This window comes from Oryctolagus cuniculus, chromosome 5 (assembly GCF_051225735.1).
Source record: "Oryctolagus cuniculus isolate XC-2025 breed Fujian yellow rabbit chromosome 5, ASM5122573v1, whole genome shotgun sequence".
Taxonomy (NCBI): domain Eukaryota; kingdom Metazoa; phylum Chordata; class Mammalia; order Lagomorpha; family Leporidae; genus Oryctolagus; species Oryctolagus cuniculus.
This window is the reverse complement of record NC_142871.1, coordinates 113,391,160-113,415,014: the sequence shown is the minus strand read 5'-3', so window position 1 is coordinate 113,415,014 and position 23,855 is coordinate 113,391,160. Positions and strand designations below refer to the sequence as shown.

Here is a 23,855-nt window from a genome sequence, read left to right as displayed (position 1 = left end):
AGATTCTTGGGTTGTTGATTTCAAGTTTCACTGCACTATGGTCTGAGAAGCTGCATGGTATAGTTTCAATTTTTTTGAACTTGTTGAGGCTCCCTTTATGGCCTAGTATATGGTCAATCCTAGAGAATGTTCCATGTACTGGGGAGAAATACGTGAACTCTGTGTCTGTGGGGTGGAGGGTTCTGAAGATATCTATTAGGTCTATTTGGTCTATGGCGTCAATTAGCTCAGTTGTTTCCTTGTTGAATTTCTGTCTGGTTGATCTGTCCATTGGTGAGAGTGGGGTGTTGAAGTCCCCTGTTACTATTGTATTTGAGTCTATAGCTCCCTTTAAATCCTTTAGTAATTCTTTCAGGTAGCCAGGCGCCCTGTAATTAGGTGCGTATACATTTATAATAGTAATGTCTTCCTGTTGGATAGATCCTTTAATCATTATATAGTGCCCTTCTCTGTCTCTTTTAATAGTTTTTATGTTAAAGTCTATTTTGTCTGATATTAGGATGGCCACACCAGCTCTTTTTTGATTTCCATTAGCTTGGAGTATCTTCTTCCATCCTTTCACTTTCAGTCTGCGTGCATCTTTGCTGATGAGGTGTGTCTCCTGAAGGCAGCATATAGTTGGATCCTCTTGTTTTATCCAATCTGCTAGTCTGTGCCTCTTTGTCATGGAATTAAGACCATTCACATTCAATGTGATTACTGTTAAGTACTGTCTTTTTCCCTTCATGTTTCCTGAAACGAGCTGTTTATGTATTTTGAACTTTGTGGGTTACTCTACATTCGCTTTTTTTTTGCAGTGAAGTTCTTGTTTTTGTATTTCTGTGTGCAGCACGTCTTTGAGCAAGTGTTGTAGGGTTGGACGCGTGGATACAAATTCTTTCAGTTTCTGTTTGTCGTGGAAGATCTTTATTTCCCCTTCATTCACAAATGATAGCTTTGCAGGATATAGTATTCTAGGTTGGCATTGTTTGTCTTTTAAAACTTGGAATATATCATGCCATTGTCTCCTTGCCTGTAGTGTTTGCGATGAGAAGTCTGGGGTGAGTCTGATTGACTTACCCCTGAATGTGATTTGTCGCTTTTCTCTGGCACATTTTAGGATTTGTTCTTTGTGTGTCACTGAACTGAGTGTTGCCACAATGTGTCGTGGTGAATTTCTCTTCTGGTCTACTCTGTTTGGGGTCCTGGCTATCTGTTGTATTTGTGTGTTGTTATCCAGCTGCCTTTGTTTAAAGTTTTCTGATATTATTTCGTTGAAGACACCGTCTAATCCATTCTCTCTTTCCACCCCCTCAGGGACTCCTATTATCCGAACATTACACCGTTTGATTGAATCTTGTAGGTCTCCGACCGTGTTTTTTAATTTTTTAATTTCTTCTTCCTGCGATTGAACTGACTGTATTATTTCTGGAAGTTTGTCTTCGAATTCTGATATTCGGTCTTCTATTTCATCTGTTCGATTTCCGAGGGATTCCACGGTGTTTTTTATATGGTCAATTGAGTTTTTCAGTTCTAGTATCTCATTCTGGCTTCTCTTTAAGATCTCTAATCCTTGGGCTTGTTTTTCATTCAGCTCTTGACACTGTTTCTCATTATTTCTAAGTATTCTGATTATTAATTTTCTGAATTCTTTTTCTGGCATGTTTTCAACTTCTTCTTCTTCTGCCTCTGTTGGTTTAGCCTGCTCCATTGGCAAATTTATATTATCTTCTATGTTTTTTTGGTTTTTGGTTTTGTTTTTTGGCATTCTGTCTGGGTGATTTTTCAGGTTGATTTCCCTCTACTATAGGCTGCTGTGAGTCTCTACCAATATTCAGTGTAACCAGGCTGCTCTACACAGCCCGCAGGTAAACAGACAGGGTGGCTGCTCTCTGTCCACTGCAGCTCTGGATCCTGTGCTTTTTCCCCACCAGGAGGCGCTATTCAGTAACTTGAGTAGTCGGGTCTCAGGACTTTGGGCTGCCCTCCCTTGAGCACCCTCAGCTCCACCTTTGGGCTCCACCTCCGAAGGTTAGTGTGGAGGCAAAGATAGTTCTCCTTTAAGCCCGAATGTAAACAAACAAAATGGCTGCTTCCCGCCCGCCGGGGCTCCGGGGAGGTGCCAAGAGACACTGGCTTACTCAGTCTCTCAATTAGTGTCCCTGAATCATGCACTCTCACCGCCGGCGCCACTCACTCTGTTCCCGTTCTCTATTTCCTCTCCCACTCAGTCGTGCATGTCCCAGTGTCCGTCCCAGGATGTGTTGGGGGAGGGGCGGCGGCAGCTGTGCCGCGGTGCTGGGCGAGTGCCCCGTCTCACCTCGGCCTCCAGCGCTGGAGCATACACGCTCCTGCTGGTGTCCTGAGTCCCAGGCGTCTGCGTCCTCCCCGCGTGTCCACCCCAACACCCCAGTTTGAGGAAGGGCTTAAAAACTACAAATTTTCATCCCTCTTTGAACCTTCCCTTAGTGGAGCTTCGCTGTGCTCCCTCCCTCTCTATTCCGCCATCTTCCGCGATCTATTGTGGACTTTTCAGCCAGACCAGAATGACTTAAGGGCTGATTGTGAGGTCTGAGTGCTACTTTAAGCAATTGTTTTTCTATGAGTCTGCTGTATGGACTGCTTCTCATGTTGGAGTATTCATGACTTTTTTTTTTTTTTTTTTTTTTTTTTTTTGGACAGGCAGAGTGGACAGAGAGAGAGAGACAGAGAGAAAGGTCTTCCTTTGCCGTTGGTTCACCCTCCAATGGCCACCGCGGCCAGCGCGCTGCGGCCGGCGCACCGCGCTGATCTGATGGCAGGAGCCAGGTGCTTTTCCTGGTCTCCAATGGGGTGCAGGGCCCAGGTACCTGGGCCATCCTCCACTGCACTCCCTGGCCACAGCAGAGAGCTGGCCTGGAAGAGGGGCAACCGGGACAGAATCCGGCGCCCTGACCGGGACTAGAACCCTGTGTGCCAGCGCCGCTAGGCGGAGGATTAGCCTAGTGAGCCGCGGCGCCGGCTGGAGTATTCATGACTTTTTAATTCTCTCAGTTATGATTAACAAACACTGAATCCTACTTGTATGATCACTTTAACATTTAAGCCTATCTACATAATCACTTTAATGCTTAATCCTATCTCTATGATCATTTTAACACTGAAAATGCTATTTTTATCACTCTATTTATGGGGATTTGGCATCCCATGGCAAGTTTTTAAACTGTACCTTTAGAAATAAGTCCTTAGGAATGTATGCAAAACTATCTATCTTTATAATTGTAAGCTTCATACATTTCATAATTACTACTTTAGGGACATGGTGATTCTTTCCACTGTGCCCACCCTCCCACCCACACACCTACCCCTTTCCTCCTCCCGCTCTTATTCCCACTCTTATTTTTTACTCAGATATATTTTCAGTTAATTTTATAAACATATGATTAACTCTATGTTAAGTAAAGAATTTAACAAATAGTATAAAAAATCTATTCCTCAAAAGTCAAGACAAGGGCAGTTCAAAGTTTTTACAGATTGTGTCTTTCAAGTAATTGGCTCCATTTTATCTTATTAGCAGGCATTAGCAGGCATAGTGTTGGGTGTTATTCATGGTACCTCTTTATGTTATTTTAAAGTCCATGGGATCTGTAATGATGTATTATCTTTATTTTACCAAAATTAGTAATATGTGCCCTCTTTTATTTTCCTTAAGTACACTGAATACTTGACTATATTAATTTTATTGCACTTTTGAAAAAATCAGCTTTTGAGCTTTTGATTTCATTGATATTTTTATTGATTTCTTGTTTTCAATTTCCTTGATATTTACTCTTGTTCTTAATATTTATCTGCCTAATTCTCCATCCCAGTATACTTGTTAGCTAAGGGATAGAGTAGGGTTGTCCCTCCCTCAAGTTAGTTAGGGTCTGATAAAGCTCCACAAGGTTACTCACTAGTCAAATAGTTCTTCTTGAGAATAGACAATATCAAGAAGACCAGAATACTCAGGTGAGTTCCAAATGGTTCCTTTATTCCTCTCCTTGCTGGGAGCAGAAGGGGAATTTACATTTACAGTCACTATGAGAATCTGATAGTTCCAGAGGGGAAAAAAATTAAACCACAAAAGTGTGGAGCCCCAAATGACTGAATCCCCTTAGAGTGGTCCATACTAAGCTTCCAGCAATTCATCAATTACAGTTTAAGCTTTCCCCTGGCATTTTTTCCCATAGAGATTTCTACTGGTAACTTCTCCAGTAAGCAATGAGTCTCTGTATTTGATGATAAGTTTCTCCAGTCTTGGAAGAAGTAATTCATTCTGTTACTTCATTTCTCTTCTAGATCCAAGGATGGCTGTTGATTTTTCAGTCTTTTCAGCTTTTTCCTTGCAGTTGGATAGAGCCAACACTTCCAACTTCCTAACAAGCCAGATTGGAAGCTGGAAATCCCAGAAGCGTTTTTACAAGAAAAAAAAATATTGATGATTTTATCGTGAGCAGAGCGTGCTGGAAACGATTAGTTGTACAAATGGCAACTTGAAATCCTGGTATAATATAGTTTTACATTTTGAATGAAAATATAAATTCTGAGTTCATCACAGAAAGACTGACATTATCTCCACTTTTCTCTGCCAAGGTTTCTTTAATGGAGGCCAACAGTGAGGGTAAAAGCTGAAGTGGCTCTGATGTAACCAAGATACTTGATCCCTGTGCTCCTTACTTTTGAAGAAATAGTAGACCCTCTTCCCTGGTAATGAGCAGATGAACCATTTGTCATGAAACCCATATATCCCCCTGGACAAACACAGAAGAAGAGGAGGAGGGGAGGGCAAGGTGGAGAAGGGAAGGAGAGAATTGCCCCAGAAGAAAAATATTAGTCTAGACTCTGCTGTTTTTTCCAAGTGAGGTGTGAGTTCGAGGAGGGAGCCAGCACTATCCAACTCCTACTCTTATCTTGCAAGTGACTCCTGGAAGTCTTCTAAAGTGGAAACTTGGTTATTTTGGAGGTAATGCATTTGAAGGCTATGGAGTACCCAGATAATAATAGGTGGGACTTCTGTTGCAGTTCCAAAGCCCCATCCTCTGCCGCACGTGGTCCTCCCAGCCAAGCATGCCATTCACACATGGCTGAATGTATTTCTGCTTCAGCACTGACAGCTGTTTGCTTCTAGCAACTTGCCCATCTCCTACCTTATCTCTTTGGGCTCCCAGAAGAGCTTGTGGTTTTCACATCAACCTAAATAAGCAACAGGAGACTAACTCTGTGGAACCAGAAGTCTATTCAGAAATAGCAAGGAATTACAAGCCAGGATATGTATGTAAGGGTGGACTATAGATGCAATCAAGAAGACTGGGGCAGAGAAGACTTTTAAACACAAGAAGAGAAATTCACATAAATGTTTTGAAATAAATCTCATTGGCTACAAGAATTAATTGCCAGTGTTCGTGACTAGCCATTGGTAATACTAGTTATTGCTAGAGAAATGTCTTTATAAAAACTTATATGGAATTTCTTTTGTTTTCACAGTTTTTGCCTAGAGTTCCTACCATAGGCAAATATGCCTAGGAACTTTTCCATTAGGACCTCTTGGCTCCATTTTGCTAGTGTTGGACATATGTGACTTTCTTTTGGAGCTGACAACTTTCACATTCATATTACATGTGAAGTTCAGTGAGCATAATTTTCCTCTGAAAATTCTTTATCAAGTTTTTAATCCATCATCTTCACTGCCCACTACATGATGTTTGAGTATCTCTACTCGGTCTTGATTTTTAGACTCATTCAGGTTCCTTTTGGAAATGTTTAAACAAAGATTTCTGCACTTAAAATTGAAACTTAACATGGTGAAGAAGTTTGCCATTCTCCCTGCTCACCTGCTCTGGCTTTTGCCAGAAATAGAAACTACAACCACATATAGGACCAAATCTGCTGGTCATACACATGCCCCAAATGCCTCATGTGAGTGCCCAGAGTTTCCCTGGACCATACAGACACGGGAGATTTAGTTCAGTGTGGGGCTTGGACATTGCTGTTGATGATGTGGGACGAAAATGAGCCTACAGAAATAGAGCTTGGGGCTATACTGGATCACAGCCCCTCACACTTATGCTTTGTGTGTTATATCCCAGAGGTCTGACTGTGCTCCACCGAAACTGACTTGTATTCCTAGTGTGGACTGGATTGCTAAGGGAACTCTGGTAGATGCAGAAGCATGGGGGTCTCAGCCCCTAATGTGATCAACTGCCTTTGACATTCTCTATAGAGGCATGGTTCAAGGTTGGCCCACTCCAAAATCAGGGACTTGCTGCTTTGATTTGTGCTGGTGGAGACGGTGTTGTTCCTGAAGGGGACAGAATGTTCTTCCCTTCCAGAATGGGTGGGAGGATAAAAAGTGCATTGCTGTTCTGCTGGCCTTCTACCCTGAATTCAGGTACTTGTTAAGTCTCTTATTTTCTGTGTCACTACTAAGTATATTCTTGCAATAGAGATTGGAGGCAAGAATGACAGGCATTTGAAGGACTCCCTCCTTTGAACTGTAAAATAGTCTATGATCTATCTTGTAAGATGGAGAAGCATGCTGATGTCACAATATCAGCTGAAAGTAAGAGCTTTCGGAGCCCTCAAGCTCAGGTTTCCTATATTCCAGAAGCAGATAAAGTGACTATCATAACATTATTGCACTTCTGGTTCAGCATCAAGTCCTGGACCCTTTTCTTGTGTGTAACCCATGGATAATATCAATTCTGTGTTCTTGAAGTGCTTATACTCAGGGAGTGGCTATAGATTAGGCTTTATTTCATCATCTTCATGACCTATATTCAGCCATGGTATTTCATGACTTGTTTTAAAGTGACTCTTGCTAAGATTGAGACTGAGAAATTTCCCGAGCATATTTTCACATGCCCCGTGCACATGTGAAAGGGAATATAATATGTTCTATTCTGGTTCCCATAACTTTTTGAAATTCTGTCAATCAGAAGGCAGTAATCAACTGATTGTTGTATATAGGATGATTCATGGTATATGTACTCAAAAGGTGGAGTTTAGCTTGCACCATTTTGTCTTCCTACTGCCTTTGCTACTAGGTCCTCAAACATTTCTTCTATATGAACATACTCCTTGGCAAGGTGGAGTGTCTCCTAGGCCTCTATTTCATCAAATAATTTCACTATACAGGGATGGTTTAAAGACTTCAGGACTCTTCATAGGATAGTTTCCGGAAGCTGGATTTTACTGGCTCTTGCCAGTAATATTCAAGGCTACCTCTTTCCTAGTTATCATTTGCTGAGCCATCCTCACCCTGTAAATTTAACCTTGGCGATTTTCTCCAACAATGTGCTGCTGCCAGCAGGGCCTCTTCCACAACAGAGACAGCTGGCTGAAAGGTACCACAGCATATTCACCTTACCTCTGGGGTTGGAGTCAGTGTATCCTCAGGTCAAGATTAAGAATGAGAAAAACTGGGGCTGGCGCCATGTGAACCAATGGAAGGAAGACCTTTCTCTCTGTCTCTCTCACTGTCTGTAACTCTACATGTCAAATAAATAAATAAATAGAATTAGAAAAACTAGTGAGAAAGTTGGCCCAAATTTCCTCAAAAGAACTTCCAAAATTCACCAGACAAACTGATTTTTAGAAGGGAATCAAGACATACTATCAGATAATTTTGCGTTTTGGATTAGGGGTGCTCAACTGGGAAAGTGTATCAAAATATTCCAAAATATGAACAACTCTGAAACTCAAAACATTCCTTGTCCCAAGCACTCGAAGTGAGGGATATCCAAGCTATATTGCATGGGCATTTAAATTTCAACATGACTTTTGGTGGGGCACACAATAAACAATAGCAATCAGAGGTATTAAAAATATACAAGAAAGAAAAATGAGAAAAAAGTTTGAAAGAAAAAATAGAAAACAATGATAATAACAAACAGGATAGATAAAAACAACACAATGTCAGGAAGGCAGCAAGTTAACTTCCTCCTGAGAGTAAAAGTCCCTCAGATCACTGAAAACCAGCACCTTGAGCAAGAAGAACCTTATAATCCTTGACCAAGCCAAGGATTTAAACAAGGGCTTGAAATTCTGTAGCTACACACCAATGATCAGGAACCTCTGAGTCTGGGATTAATCCACAGCAGTTCTATCACGTTTTGTCTTAAGAACGTTTTACTCTTTAGAAAAGATTATTGAAGACACCAAAAAGCTTTTTGTTTGTGTGGGTTATGGCTATCAATATTTACTTTACAGGCAATTTTTAAAAGCTGGAGGGGGATGGCACTGTGGCACAGTGGGTTAACACCCTTGCCTGAAGTGCTGGCATCCCATATGGGCGCCGGTTCAAGACCCGGCTGCTCCCTTTCTGATCCAGCTCTCTGCTATGGCCTGGCAAAGCAGTAGAAGAGGGCCCAAGGCCTTGGGCCTCTGAACCCGCGTGGGAGACCCAGAAGAAGCTCCTGGCTCCTGGCTCCAGATCGGCGCAGCTCCGGCCATTGTGAAATAGGGGAGTGAACCAGCAGATGGAAGACCTCTCTCTCTCTTTTTCTGCCGCTCCTCTGTGTAACTCTTTCAAATAAATAATAATGAATAAATCTTTAAAAATAAAGGCTGGAGGATGTCTGTGTGCCATTTTCATTTCTACTTCAAAAAGCTGTAATAAACTTTGACTTTTAAAGAGTTCAAGGTGCCTACATTTAAAATATGATGTTCATTTTCCTTTAAACTGAGTTATTATTATTTAACTGGCATTATCTCTGCAAAATGTTCTGTTATATAGGGGAATATAAATTTATTATATTTTCATTTATCCTTTATAATTTTGTCCACTTTCCTTGGAATATATTCCTCCTTTTCAGAGGCCAACTAACTAACCCTTTAATCCATTAATGATTAATACACTCATAAGGACAAAGGTCTTAATATCTAATCACCTATTAAAGATCCCTCTTCTTGTTTAAGATTCATTTATTTGAAAGGAAAAGTTTTGAGTAGAGAGGGAGAGACAGAAAAAGAAAGAGAGAGAGAGAGAGAGAGAGAATCTTCCATTTGCTGTTTCATTTCACAAATGGCTGCAACATTAAGGACAGAACAGGCCAAAGCCAGGAACCAGGACCTCCATTCAAGTCCTGCACATGAATGGCAGGGAACCAAACACATAAGATGTCATCTGCTCCTTCCTAGCCGTATAGCAGAGAGCTCAATTAGAAGCAGAGTAGCTGGGATTTGAACTGGCACTCCAATAGGGAATCCAAGTTAAGTGGAAGCTAAAACTAAACATGTCCCTGGGCCCATTTCTTAATACCTCACAATGGGGTTAAATTTCAACATAAATTTTGCTGGGGACATTCAAACTACTGCACAGTGGGAGTGTAATGGTGCAGCATTGTGATTTTAATTTCATTTCTCTGATGTCTAATGAGTATCTGATGCCTAGAGTATTTTTTCATATGTTGATTGGCCACTTTCATTAAATGAAATATTTTTTCAAATCTTTTGCTTATTTTACTATTCTGTTGCTTGCTTTTTCTTTTATTTTTATCTGGATATGCATTCTTTGTGGGAAATAATCCTGCATCCACTTCTTTCTATTCATCCCTGTTAACTCTCAGACACCACCTCTTACTGTTTTACCACTTGCACATTGCTTTTCATCTATTGCACTTCTTGTGCATTGAATATGATAGACATGGTCCCTCGCTGGGACTCTTACTACCTGCTACCTCTGTCTAGAACATTCTTCCCCAGAGATCCAAATGGTTCTCTCCAACACCTCCTTCAGATCTTTTCTCTAATGTCAGTTTCTTGGTGAGGCCATCCTGATATCCCTATTGGAAGATTCAGATGGCTAAGCAGCCTGATTTAGGGTATCTTGCAATATCTCTTACACATCATATCTGCCATTTCCACCACTGATTTTTTTTAATGTTTTGTGTTGTAGACATCTTCAAACATACAGAATAGTATAGTATAGTATAGTATAAAAATATAATAAAAGATCTTCCTCATATATCTATCATTCAAACATTAATAATTATCAACATTGCTGCAATCTTATTTTCTCTTATGATAATATAAGTACATAAGTGTTCACCTTTAGATAAGTATTTTTAACAGAAACACTGTGCCATCATCATATTTAACAAATTAACAGCATCAAATAACAACAGTTCATTTTTGAATTTGCCAGATCTCTCTCTCAAAGACATCTTATGCAGTAATTTTTAAAGACTAATAATTTGCTTTCTGCTTTTATTCTAACCCTGAAGTTTATTCACAGCATAATTTTGTTTCAAAGAACTAAGAAATTAATTGTTTTTCAGAAGAATTGTGAAAGCATGCTCTTCAGAAGCAGAAGCTGAAGTAAAATTAGTTCCAAATATGATCTTCCTTCAATGTAATGATTATTCACACTGTCCACTGGAGTAGAAAACTATAGATGATGTTCCAAGATTCACATATTTGAAAATCCAAGCAAAATTACTTGCAATCCCCAGAGTGAACAGCTTCAAAGTTCACACAAATATGAAACATTGTCTAAAACACATCAATAAAAATAAACAAATATGCTCTAATTCTGATATTAAAAAGAATGATATAATGAAATTCACAATTGAGAAAAGTGATTACTTTAAGAGGTCAACATGCATGCCAATCATTAAAAGACACTTATTAAATTTTTATTGTTCAAATACAATATTACAATGTATGCTACACCTATTCAAGGGTTATTAAAGCTAAAATGGATTTAAGCAAGTTTTGTAAAGGACATTTGGCATGAGTACCAAGTGAGACAGCAGAGATGACAAGAAAATATATTGCACTGGGAATTAAGAGAGAAAATTTTTAGTGTATTCTCTACCAACAAGGAATCCGACATTAGGAAAATCAATGATCTTTTTGCTTCAGTATCCTCCTGTAAAGTAAGATAAAACAAAAATGTGTCCTTTAGTTCACAGGGTTATGAACTTTCATTTTAAATACCAATATGGTTTTCCTCTCAAGCTGGTTTTTGCCTGCCTTTTTCCAACAAATGCTAGTGATTTGTAACTTAGTTACTTTCCTTTCCTTTCTTTGCAAAAACTATGGGCATACACATTGAAATCTGAATCAAAAATGGAGTACTTTTTTCTGAAGTTCACAGGGTTCAGTTTTCAATACATGATGTATTTGGTGGCTATAAACATTGAGGGTGCTGTGGCCTTCTACAATGTGCTACCCTCATTCTTTCCAGTCATAGCCACATCCAAGAGGATTTCACCACTCTCTCCACACACTGATTGAAATACAGTGTTGTGGTGCTTGCAGCAATATTAGAGACACCCATTGTCCTCATTTCAAAGTTCAGCCAACTTCTGTACTCTTTAATGAAGGAAGTCCACAAAGGGTATGGAACTTTACTTGAATTTTCAAAGTACTCCCACATAAATGTTCCCCTCTTTCTCTTTTTCTTTTACAACCAATATATATATTCTTTCCTCTCCTATCTCTCTCTCCCTCCCTCCCTTTCCCTCTCTCTCTGTCTCTGTCTCTCTCTCTCCTCCCTCGCTTTCTCTCTCTCTCCTTCATTCTCTCCCTCTTTCTAACTCCCTCTACCTTTCTAAATAGTTGTAAGAAAACTGCTGGTTCTCCTACAATTCTCTCAGAAGCAGTCCTGAACACTATGAGAGATTACAGCATCTCAATATACTACTAGCTCTTTACAATTCAGTACAAATTTGAAGTCTCCCATCTTCTCTCTCTCTCTCTCTCTCTTTCTCTTTCTCTCTCTCTCTCTCTTAGTGCACCACCATACAGGTACACAGAGTCATCATCTGCCGTCCACCAAGGTACAAATTCGCACAAAGGTGGTTCAGAAACAGAGTAGCTACTCATCCAAATGGTATCTTAACTGCTGAGCAACAGTGTTAATTCCATAAAATTCGATTAGAAAATGAAAAAACAAGCCATAGACTTGAAAAAAAATGTAATATTTAGCAAAGTACTTGCATACAGAAACACAGTTGTTTACAAAGTTAATACACATGTATTACAATCCAATGATTCTACTCTTAACACCCAAAAGAAATGAAAACACATCCTCACACCCAGATTTATAAATGAGCATTCATAGTAGCATTACTCAAATAGGCCACTACTGGAAATGACCCAACTGTCCATCATACTACTCAACAATAAAATATGAATGAATTATTGTTGAACACATCATGGATGAATCTCAAAACCATTATATGTTCATGATGTGGCATAAAACAAAATTATATGAAGGGTGATTGTATTGACATAAAACATTAGAAAGCAAAATTCTAATTTATAATGACATAAAGTATATCTGAAGTTATCTACATATGGATGAAGGATCAATTATTGGACAAAGAAAGGTACAAGAGTACTATTTTGGATAATTGATTTAGAAATGTTCTGTGTCTTAATTATGGTGATAACTTTGAACATAGCTACATTTATCAAAAACCTACAAGATATGCATTTTAAAATGTTTATATTTCACTGTATAGTATAACTCAACATAGTTGATCTTTAAAAGTCAGCCATGCATTTATTAAGTATATATAGTAAACAAAATCAACTTTTAGTTTATACTTTGGGTTTCATGATATCAAGAAAAGATAAAGGTAGAAGTGAGAATAGGGGAAAATAGCTATTTTATTTACTTGGGTTTATTATTTTTTATTTGAATTATCCTGTGTAACCAGAAGTACAAAACCATTGCAATTATTTTTGCTCTCAACATTTTGTTTCCCCCAAGTAACATTAGGTACACATTTCATTTCATATATATTGAGACAGATTGTCACAAAAGTATATATTTGGAAAGGAATATTTCCTTCCCATTCTCCAGCTTAGAAAGTAGATAATGCTAGGCATAAAAAGCTATGTGATTGAATATTTTTCTTCAACTTCCATGTCAAAAGATGATCTTTTAATTCCATCAGTGGTTAGTTTTGTGGAATGCAGAATTTGGTACCAGAAAACCACTTTAGTCCACTGACAATTTCATAACATGGTCATGTCCTTAGGACACAAATATTAAATTAGAAGAAAATCAGTGGCCGGCACCGCGGCTCACTAGGCTAATCCTCCGCCTTGCGGCACCAGCACACCGGGGTCTAGTCCAGGTCGGGGTGCCAGATTCTGCCCCGGTTGCCCCTCTTCCAGGCCAGCTCTCTGCTGTGGCCCGGGAGTGCAGTGGAGGATGGCCCAAGTCCTTGGGCCCTGCACCCCATGGGAGACCAGGATAAGTACCTGGCTCCTGCCTTTGGATCAGCGCATGGCGGCCATTGGAGGGTGAACCAACGGCAAAGGAAGACCTTTCTCTCTGTCTCTCTTTCTCACTGTCCACTCTGCCTGTCAAAAATAAATAAATAAATAAATAAAAATAAAAAAATAGAAGAAAATCAGAAAAATTAAACTAAATTGTGATTTTTCTTAACAATCTCTATATTTTTTTCTTTCACTGGTTCTCCTACTTTTTCTCCAAAGTGGCTAATTTTCTCTGTATAATTCAATATTTTCTTTCATGGACTTATATAATGAGTGAACTTAATGAGCAAATGCATAAAATAGGAGTAATATTTTAAAAGTATACCCAAATGTTCACAATTAACTATACTTCAAAACAATGAAACTTGATTGCACACTATCTTGGTCAAGTCCATTAATCTATTCAGGAAAAAGAAAATACTATCACACATTTCAGAGCAACAAATTGTGGTCCAGCCAATAGTGACCACAGAAACCACATCTGGATTGCAGGCAGCCTGTTCAATTCCTGCATGAATAGCACAGTTTCCTAGATGATGTGAGGTGATAATGGTGCTACCAATGGTGATGACATCCATAAGGTAGCAAGGGTGTTACCTTACACATTCACAGTTATGTGAGGTTATGATATTCCTGGGAAGAGATGTCCTTCATTCTATTATATGCAGAAGTAGATGAAGAAGAGTTTAGGATTAAAGATGGAGACGAGATCTGGCAATTCTTTGTATGGGTAAAACTTGTCCCAATACTTCAGAAATTAGCCACAAATGCTAATACAGAAACTCACCTAAGACCACTAGCTCCACTGGTAATCAAAACAGCTTACTATATGTCAGGCACTTGTGGTATATTTTTTAATTATCATATTTAAAAATAATCCCGTCGGGGCTGGTGCTGTGGAGTAGTAAACCACACCTCTGCCTGAAGTGCTGACATCCCATATGGGCACCTGTTCATGTCCCGACTGCTCCATTTCCGATCCAGCTTCCTGCTAATAGCCTGGGAAAGCAGTGGAACATGGCCCAAGTACTCAGGCCCCTACAGCCACGTGGGAGACCCAGGAGAAGTTCTTGGCTCCTGGCTTCTGGCCTTGGATCATCTTAGCTCAGTCCAAACAGCCATTTGGGGAGTGAGCCAAGAGATGGAAGACCTCGCTCCCTCTCTCTCCTTCTCTCTGTCTGTAACTCTACTTCTCAAATAAAATCTTTTTAAAAAAGCTAATTAAAATTAAAATAATTGAAAGTTTACTTTTAAACAATATGGTAAATAAAAATATGTGTAAAAAATATATACTAGTAATAAAATAATAATCCTCTGAGGTATTACTGTCATTCCCCTTTCAAAATGGAAAATATAGGGTTTATCACAACTCAGTTTAAGGCCACATAGCTGAGAAATGGTTACAAATCTGTCCAAAACCTGTGATATTAAAGAGCTTCCGGTTCCTATGACATCTTTCACAATATTGTGGAAGTTTAATATTGGGGGAGCTCCTGGCTCCTGGTTTTGGATCAGCTCAGCTCCAGTCATTGCAGCCATCTTGGGAGTGAACCAGCAAATTGAAGACCTCTCTCTCTCTCTCTGCCTCTGCTTTTCTGTAGCTCTGCCTCTCAAATAAATTAATAAATCTTTTAAAAAATCATCAGAAACTTGCAATAATGGTATTGTTTATGTAACTATTTATTAGGTACTTGCTATGATCCAGGTACTCTTCTAAGTATTTTACTGTTAACTCACCAACATCCTGAGACTGTAGTCATAATCATAAACCTACTTTATATGATGCTTGTACTAACCAACATGACTCAAAAAGACTTTCAAATCAAACCTTGGCAAGAGGTATACTTGAAACATATTTCCAAACACTACAGGAGACTTGCCTTTGTAAAGCTCATAGGAGAGGGTTAGAAAGAACAGTTCCAATACAAGGTTCAAAACAAAATTATTAACCCAAATTGACCTGGGATAGTCACTCAAAGTGACACCTGTAAATGACATATCTGAAGGACAGAGAAAATGCAGTCCAACATCTTCCTTTTTTGACTCACAGCTGAACTAGTTAAATCGCACCAGTGAAAAAAATCTGCCAGATGAACACAGCCACAAAATGATTAATTGGCCTCCAGTCACCAGCTAACCATTGTATTGCAACATGGACTCTATACAGAACACATTTCAGTTTTCCTAGGATTGAAAATGCTTTGGAGCCTGGAAAATCTGTGTTTGAATTCTGGATCCATCCCTGTCTAGTAATAGGAAGCTCAGTGTTTCCACTTTAAAGTGATGTTATTACCTGCTCCTGTTTATTATAAAGAAGACATATTTTGGAAGTCAGAGAATCAGCAGCTGCTGTGGTTATTGGTGCTTCTGTCATAGCTTCCTAACACATCTGTCATCCTTGACCAACTCAACAACCCCTGCTGCTTTTCCTCTAGGCTTCTAGGACTCTGAAACCCATAGTGGCTCATTAACATTTCCCGGGGATAGGCAAGAGCACTCATGTCTTTTACTCTCTGGGTGTCACTGGAGACAGTGATCATGTCTTATGTGAGCTTACGCCTCTAAAATTTTAACTAGCTTGCCTTAAAGGAACAAGAGAATCATGGTGTGATGTGGCATAAAAACTAATCAGAGCCAGCTGTCTTTTTCCATCATTTTCTTACATGGGTGCCACTTCTTCCTATTATGACTTGTGAAGATCTTCCCCATTTCCCAAGTCTTCACAAGGTATGAAGGAGTGTTTGTCAGTTAAATGAAAGCCAGACCAGCTGATATCACATCAATTTAGAGAAGCTAAAAAGGAAACGTTAAGTTTTCTCAGATGGAATTGAGTATAATATTATTTAAGGGAAGCTTGCACAGGTAGATTAGGAATAATTTTGGATGTTTCTCAAACATTGAAGAAAATAAATTCAGAAAGTTGTTACATGGTTCTTCCTTCCCACACACAACATCTATAACCAAAGATTTTTTTTTTTCACATTGTTCTTTGAAGGCGGTACCTTTCTCTGAAGGGAGGAGAGAACTTCCACTTTGACTATGGCCTTGTCTAAATAAGATCAGAGTTGACGAATTCAAGAGGCTTCCATAGCCTTGGCAGCTCATGACAAGAGCCTAGGGTGATTACTGACATCATAAATAAGAGTATCAATTGTTAAATAAACAACAAGAGTCACTGTGCACCTACTCCCCATGTAGGATCTCTGTCCTTAATGTGTTGTACTATGTGAATTAACAGTATAACTAGTACTCAAACAGTACTTTATACTTTGTGTTTCTGTGTGGGTGCAAACTGTTGAAATCTTTACTTAGTATACACTAAGTTGATCTTCTGTATATAAAGATAATTGAAAATGAATCTTGATGAAAAATGGGATGGGAGAGGGAATGGGAGATGGGATGGTTGTGAGTGGTTGGGAGGGAGGTTATGGGAAGGAAAAGTCGCTATAATCCAAAAGTTGTACTTTGGAAATTTATATTTATTAAATAAAAGTTTAAAAAAATGCCAATTAGCCTAAGCAGTTTGAGTCTAAAAATGGAAAGTTAACTTACAAGATCTTCCCAAAAAGCATTCCTCAGTAATTCCCTTATTGCTTCTTCCTTCCTCTTTGTTTTTCTGGACTCATACAAGAAAACTATGGGGCATACTAATTATATTTCAGTATTTCTGTCAGGCAAAAAGATAGGCATGAGTGACAGGGAAGAGGCCATGAAATTCCCCTCCAGGAGTGAAGCCAAGGGCCCTGCTGTCCACCAGTACCCACCCAAGACAGCCATAAATAAATTATGAGCTGATATTTTTAGCCAAGCCCAAAAAGTCCAATTTATAGTCATACGCTCAGAAAGCCCAAAGGTATGCAACTCCCAGATGTCACTCACAAATGCCAATCATGAGCATCACAGCCACATCACTAGTCAGCACCCCTCACACTTCAGTTATAAAAGTGTCAAACCAGGAAGAAAGGGTGCCACATACTTCCTCAACTGGCCCATTCCTCCCTTGGAAAGTACTTTGCGGTAAACTTTTTTTTTTTTTTTTGCTATCACTACTGTCATCTATCTGAACTATAATTCATGACACTGTTGGTGAAAAGGAATCTAGACAGAATAATATGAAAAGTACATTTCCTGACTAGGGTTAAGCTTCTCCATGTTACTCTGAGAATGTGTTTTTCCTAATGAACCACATCCTACCAAATAAATTTTTCCCCTTTTCCTTCTGCTACTAAATTCTGAAAGGATCAATCATGTTTTTTCAAAGAAATAAGCCATCCTAGAGGTTCAATTATCCATTAAATTTTTTTAAAGATTTATTTATTTATTTGAAAGTCTGAGTACACAGAGAGAGGAGAGGCAGAGAGAGAGAGAGGTCTTCCTTTAGTTGGTTCACTCCCCAAATGGCTGCAATGGCCAGAGCTGAGCCGATCCGAAGCCAGGAGCCAGGAGCTTCTTCTGGGTCTACCACGGGGGTGCAGGGGTCCAAGCACTTGGGCCATCTTCTACTGCTTTCCCAGGTCAAAGCGGGGAGCTGGATCAGAAGTGAAGCAGCCGGGTCTTGAACTGGCGCCCACGTGGGATGCCAGCACTTCAAGCCAGGGTATTAACCCACTGCGCCACAGCACCGGGCCCTATCCATTAATTTTATTTTTTTTTGACAGGCAGAGTGGACAGTGAGAGAGAGAGAGAGAGAGACAGAGAGAAAGGCCTTCCTTTGCCGTTGGTTCACCCCCCAATGGCTGCTGGGCTGCGGCTGGCGCACCACACTGATCTGAAGCCAGGAGACAGGTGCTTCTGGTCTCCCATGCGGGTGCAGGGCCCAAACACTTGGGCCATCCTCCACTGCACTCCCGGGCCATAGCAGAGAGCTGGCCTGGAAGAGGGGCAACCAGGACAGAATCTGGCGCCCCGACCGGGACTAGAACCCGGTGTGCCGACACCACAAGGCGGAGGATTAGCTTAGTGAGCCGCGGCGCCGGCCTCCATTAAATTTTAATACAAAAATGAATCAAAAGAAAAATTTCTGAGAGCATTTCTGAGATTACATCTAATATTTCTGATTTTCTTAGTTTGTGTCACTTCTTAATTTGCTGCTTACAATCAGTTATTCAATGCATTTTCTAATCTCTAGATCTGGAATCATTTGCGTCTGGCTATATTGCTAGAGAAAGATGTTTCCACTAAAAGGCTTAAAGGGCAACCACAAATGACTAGCATGCGAGTTGGACACTGGTCAGCATCTTCTCCTTTCAATTCTTAAGTTGAGCTCATAGATTTATTTTAATAATTTTGGGAGACAGCATCTATATGAGCACCAGTTTGAGTCCTAACTGCCCACTTCTGATCCAGTTCCCTGTTAATGTGCCTTCAAAAGCATTGGAGGATGATCCAAGTCCCTGGGCCCCTGCACCCATATGGGAGACCTGACTCCAGGCTTCAGCCTGGCCCAGCCCCAGCCACTGTGGCCATTTGAAGAGTTAAACAATGGATGGAAGATTTCTCTCTCTCTCTTCTTCTCTGTCTGTACTGTGCCATTCAAATAAAAATGAATAAATTTTTTAAAGCAAGATTTTTTTTGACCACTAGTACCAATGAGAAGAAATAGCTGGAAATAACTTAAAATAAGCATAGGAAATAAAAAACCTTATGAAAACCATTTCTATTTTTCAAGGGAAAGGACGTACAATGGAAGATGGACAGCTTTGAGTCCTGCTGTGCATCTAATTCCCATATAACCATGTAAAATCTGCACCTAGGTCCTTTAATATATAAAAAGCTTTATAGCTACATATTTTAGAGTTAAATCCAATTAAGAAAATATTATTGATGTTAAAATTCAAGTTTGTTGTTACAAAACCCCTAGGAGAGGTTACACATAGAAAAAAATCAGTTTCATATTTTCCTCCTAATCCAGTGCCCCACCCCATACATAGGTCCTCATTTTGAACACTAAGTCCCCAACCTCCTTAATTTCACCACTTCTTCCTTACAGCAAGGCAAATCAACATCTACATTAGGTTTATTTATTTATTTATTTTTTTGACAGGCAAAGTGGACAGTGAGAGAGAGAAACAGAGAGAAAGGTCTTCCTTTACCATTGGTTCACCTTCCAATGGCCACTGCAGCCGGCGCACTGCACTGATCCGAAGCCAGGAGACAGGTGCTTCTCCTGGTCTCCCATGCGGGTGCAGGGCCCAAGCACTTGGGCCATCCTCCACTGCACTCCCGGGCCAGCAGAAAGCTGGACTGGAAGAGGAGCAACCGGGACAGAACCGGCGCCCCGACTGGGACTAAAACCTGGTGTGCCGGCGCTGCAGGCGGAGGATTAGCCTATTGAGCCGCGGCGCCGGCTACATTAGGTTTTTCCATCCCACCAGGCAGTCACTAACAGTTGCTGGCATTTGACATTGAAAGCATCTACTTACCATTTCTGGTTTAAGGCTTTGGTGTTTCCTTCTTGATGGTAGATGATGATCTGGGGAGAATAGAGTTCATCTTTTATCTTAGAAGCTAATTCGATTTACTGAGCACTTGCAGACAGGATGACATCCATTACAAAGACTTTCAGCTCCTCATCAATCACAATGCTTTTAGTGTCCGTATCATAAACAGAAACCCATCTCACATTTTTATACTTGTGCTATTGGCAAATGCCACTGTGCTTTCACTATTCCATGTTCATAAAGGATCACAGCATTGAGTAAAATAGAATTCTCTTGAATCATTGAGCATCAGAGAAAAAGAAATATAAACATGTTCCAATCAGTAAAAGACTGGTGTAAGACTTGAAAATGCAGATTTCTGCAGTGGCAGAAAACAGGCTGGCATGCTTTGCCCAACCCAATCTTAAAATGAATACTTTGCCATTCACATTTCAGAACACAGGCACTCACCCTGAACCTGCCAACATTTTTAAGAGAAGCTCCTAAAATATACAGCACTCTGCAAACAAAATTTTCCTATACCCAACATCAGGTGCAAATCCAGAAAACTTCTGTTCATGCATTTATTTCACACTGCATGCCTTCACCTTCCTGAGTCACAAGGGTTGTGTGGGTACGTTCTGCAAGCGATCCATGATTTTAGAACTAATAAGTTGTCTCTTTTTTTTTTGTTTGTTTCCTTTGCTATATCTTATCTTCCTTTTTTTTTTTTTTTTTTTTCACCATTTTCCTCAATGCCATTGTAATGACATTTAGTTAGTGTCTCCCTACCCAGTATTGTCTGGTTTCATCTATTTTCCTTGCAATCAGAGTGATCAATCTAAAATGCAAATATCTACACCTGACTTCCATTTATGAAATTCCACAGGACTAGTCGTTTTCTCCTCCTTCCCTCTCAACTCATTTTCCTTATCCTTAATTATTATCTTTTGCCACCGGCTACCATCAGCTTTCCTTTTTTTTTGACAGGCAGAGTTAGTGAGAGTAAGAGACAGAGAGAAAGGTCTTCCTTCCGTTGGTTCACCCCCAAAATGGCCGCTGCCACCGGCGCGCTGCAGCCAGTGCGCTGCTGCCTGCGCACTGCACCGGCCACCATCAGCGTTCTAAAACCTAAAAACAATAGATTGACTTTCACTTCTCAGGGTCCTTATACAACCAATTTCCTCTGCCTGGATGACAAACCAATTATACTATAATCTCTGGGTGGAACCCATGCCAGGATAACTTTTTAAAGCTCCCTAGGTGATTCTAATACACAACTAGGGTTATAAAACACAGCAATTAAAACCCTTTGTTTTATAGGGAAAAAAATTAAATAGACTTAGGGAAGTTATCAAATTTATCTAAGATCACATGTGACAGGGCTTTTTAATCTTTTTGTGGATGCAAATGATTTTTCAGGATTATTTAATTTGAATGTCAGTAAGAGCTATTGAAACTTCCCATATGTGATTTTTAAGTATTATGTTGAAATGGCAACTACATTAAGAACTATGGTAAAAACATTTTTACTACATGTTAGTCCTTCCCCATAGAATGATTCTTTAGCTAGGATCATTGTATGTAAGACAGGACTTTGGAAGTCTATGTATTCAAAATCTGTCGTGAAAATCTACTTACGGGAAGGCACAGTTCTACAATAACTTACTGGGATATCATTGGCATAATGTTCCTTAATTCAAATGTGTTATTTTGGGCAAAATAAAATATTCTGTGGAGTTTTAAGACCAAATTTTGTTAATACATTTCAAAGAGAAACCCTTGCAGCTCCATTTACTAAAGCATGGGTTTATTTCCATTCTTTTTCCTTAAAACTTTAGGAAAGAATCCTAATTTGAGGTTCCACTTGTGTTCACCATCCTGCTCCCACAGTTCCCAGAAATGAAGCTCTCCTCACTGCAGGCACAGAGTTGCTAATTTATGGTGTTGACAGCTTTATACAATCCATTGTACTAGATTCTGGTGGCATATCCTTTGACTATTCATTGCAGGCCTGGATAATAGAGATGGTTGCTTGAATTATGATTTAGGTCTCCTACTTATGAAAACAATGTACTTTTTCATTTCTTTAGAATAATTATTAAGAAAATCAATCTAACCATACTTAAAAAAATGAGAAAATGTTTGGGCTGAAGATAGTTGCATAGGTAGGTGGATGGATGGATGGATTGATGGATGGATGGATGGATGGAGATGTATCATTAATATAATGAAAAAGGTTATCACAGTGTCTGCAAGTGCATGTGTGTGTGTGTTGCTGCTCTCTATTGGGGATCAAATAAATTCCAACTCTATTCCATTCGAAAACTTCTTCTTCATGAAAATTAAATAAAGTGCCTAGTAAAGTTCTAAGTACCAGGGACAAAGTATAACCCTCAACTATCTTTTTCTAAATTGTTCCAAATTTATGTTTAGATTAAGACAGTCAAAATTTGGCTAAGATAGCCTTTACTGAAAATTATTTTTCCTTTAAAATGGAGTGCTTTAATCTGCATGGCAATGAATAGAATTGACTTTGTTCAGCATAAGTTGTACACATACAGTTTTGAATACATTTTTTAGATGTTTTACCCTCAAGATTTTCTAACCCCAAATTTTCTGTGTGATTCTGGTAAATTGTAGGCAGGCAATTTTTTACACCGATTAATTTATCTTGTTTTATTTCCTTTAATCCTCTTAATATTATGAGGTAACTATAAGTATTCCTCATTTAACCTATGAAGAAATTTAAGCACAAAGAAGGAACTTGCAGAAGACTTACAGAAATAGAAAGTAGTAATTTGAATGCAGGAAACATCACTATGGAAGCCAGACTCTTTTCAATAACACTAAAAGGTCTTGCATGTAATATGGCCAAAACTAGGGAGCAACTATAGCCCAAAAAGGTACTTTCATTTAAAGTCATTCATTCTTAAATACTATGGCATTATGCATTAGTCTCAAATTTGCAAATAAAAATTATGTTGAGACCCAACATACTTGTATGCCATGATTACAGAAATGTTTCATAGTGAGATGCCAATTTAAAAAGCAGAGATCCTGAAAGTAAAAATGGTTTCTATTCCATAGATTCTGTTGTTCTTAAAATTCACCATGCACTTTCTAACCCCCCAGCTTTTTCTCATTTTCATTCTCTTTACATAATTTATATATGTGAATGCCTCCTAGTCTTTCAAATCTCAAATTATAATTCTTGTTTTAGGGAAGCTCTCCCTGCTGCCATCTGCATTAAGTTGGACTATCATAGCATAGTATTATAAACTGGATGCCTTAAACAAAAGAAATTTATTTTGAAAGCTGGAAGCTTAAGATTAGATTACCAGTATGGTCAGGTTCTGGTGAGAGTCCTCTTCTGGGTTGCAGTGAGCCATGTTCTCCATGTGTGCTCACATAGCCGCTTCCTTGATATATGGTTCTGTGGGGAGACAGGGGTTCAGGAGAAAGAGAGGAAGAAGGAGAGAGCAAGTGCTCCCTCTTCTTATGAAGCCATCAATTTTATCCTATCAAATTAAACCACAGCCTTATTACCTCATTTTTTAATCTTTTTTAATATTGAAATTTAATATTTTTTACTCTAACTTTCATTTAATAAATATAAATTTCCAAAGTACAACTTTTGGATTATAGCAGCTTTTTTCTCTCATAACCACCCTCCCACCCGCAACCATCCTATCTTCCACTCCCTCTCCCATCCCATTCCTCATCAAGATTCATTTTCAATTATCTTTATATACAGAAGTTCAATTTAGTATATACTAAGTAACCTGTTAAAATTACTATCTCTAAATTCTAGTAACATTAGGGTTTAGGGCATCAACATATGAATTTTAGGGAATACGTTCAGTGCGTAACATCATTGTATACGTTTCTGTAACATGTTCTCCTTTCTTAGAATAAATGTATTCCACTCACCTGTTTACTTACTTGTGTCTCATTAGTATGTGAGTTTCATGAGTATCTTCGAGCCAGATGCTAATTAAATTACCATGATATTCCTAGTATAAACCTGATACTTAATGGCATTGTGGTAAATGGTGGCTGAGTAATTGAAGAGGTTATATCAAATCATATTCCAACGTGCTTCTTTGCCAAGTCCAACAGCAAACACCATTAGAGCTGGGATAGGAGGACTGTTTTGCCCAAGCAGACATTTGGAGCATTGCTGGAGACAAAACACCAAAA

General features: G+C 39.2%; 1 long non-coding RNA gene across 2 annotated transcripts; it reads right to left on the bottom strand.

Moving 5' to 3' along the window:
* Positions 1 to 9,287: 9,287 nt before the first annotated feature.
* On the bottom strand, positions 9,288 to 23,096 carry LOC149126617 (uncharacterized). Of its 2 annotated transcripts, none has more exons than XR_016233960.1 (3): positions 22,994 to 23,096; positions 19,656 to 19,705; positions 9,288 to 10,867 (listed from the first exon to the last, which is right to left on the bottom strand). It is a non-coding gene; the product is annotated as an uncharacterized LOC149126617 (long non-coding RNA). The 2 variants fall into 2 exon arrangements; XR_016233961.1 differs by lacking the exon at positions 9,288 to 10,867 and adding an exon at positions 17,574 to 17,761.
* Positions 23,097 to 23,855: the final 759 nt, after the last annotated feature.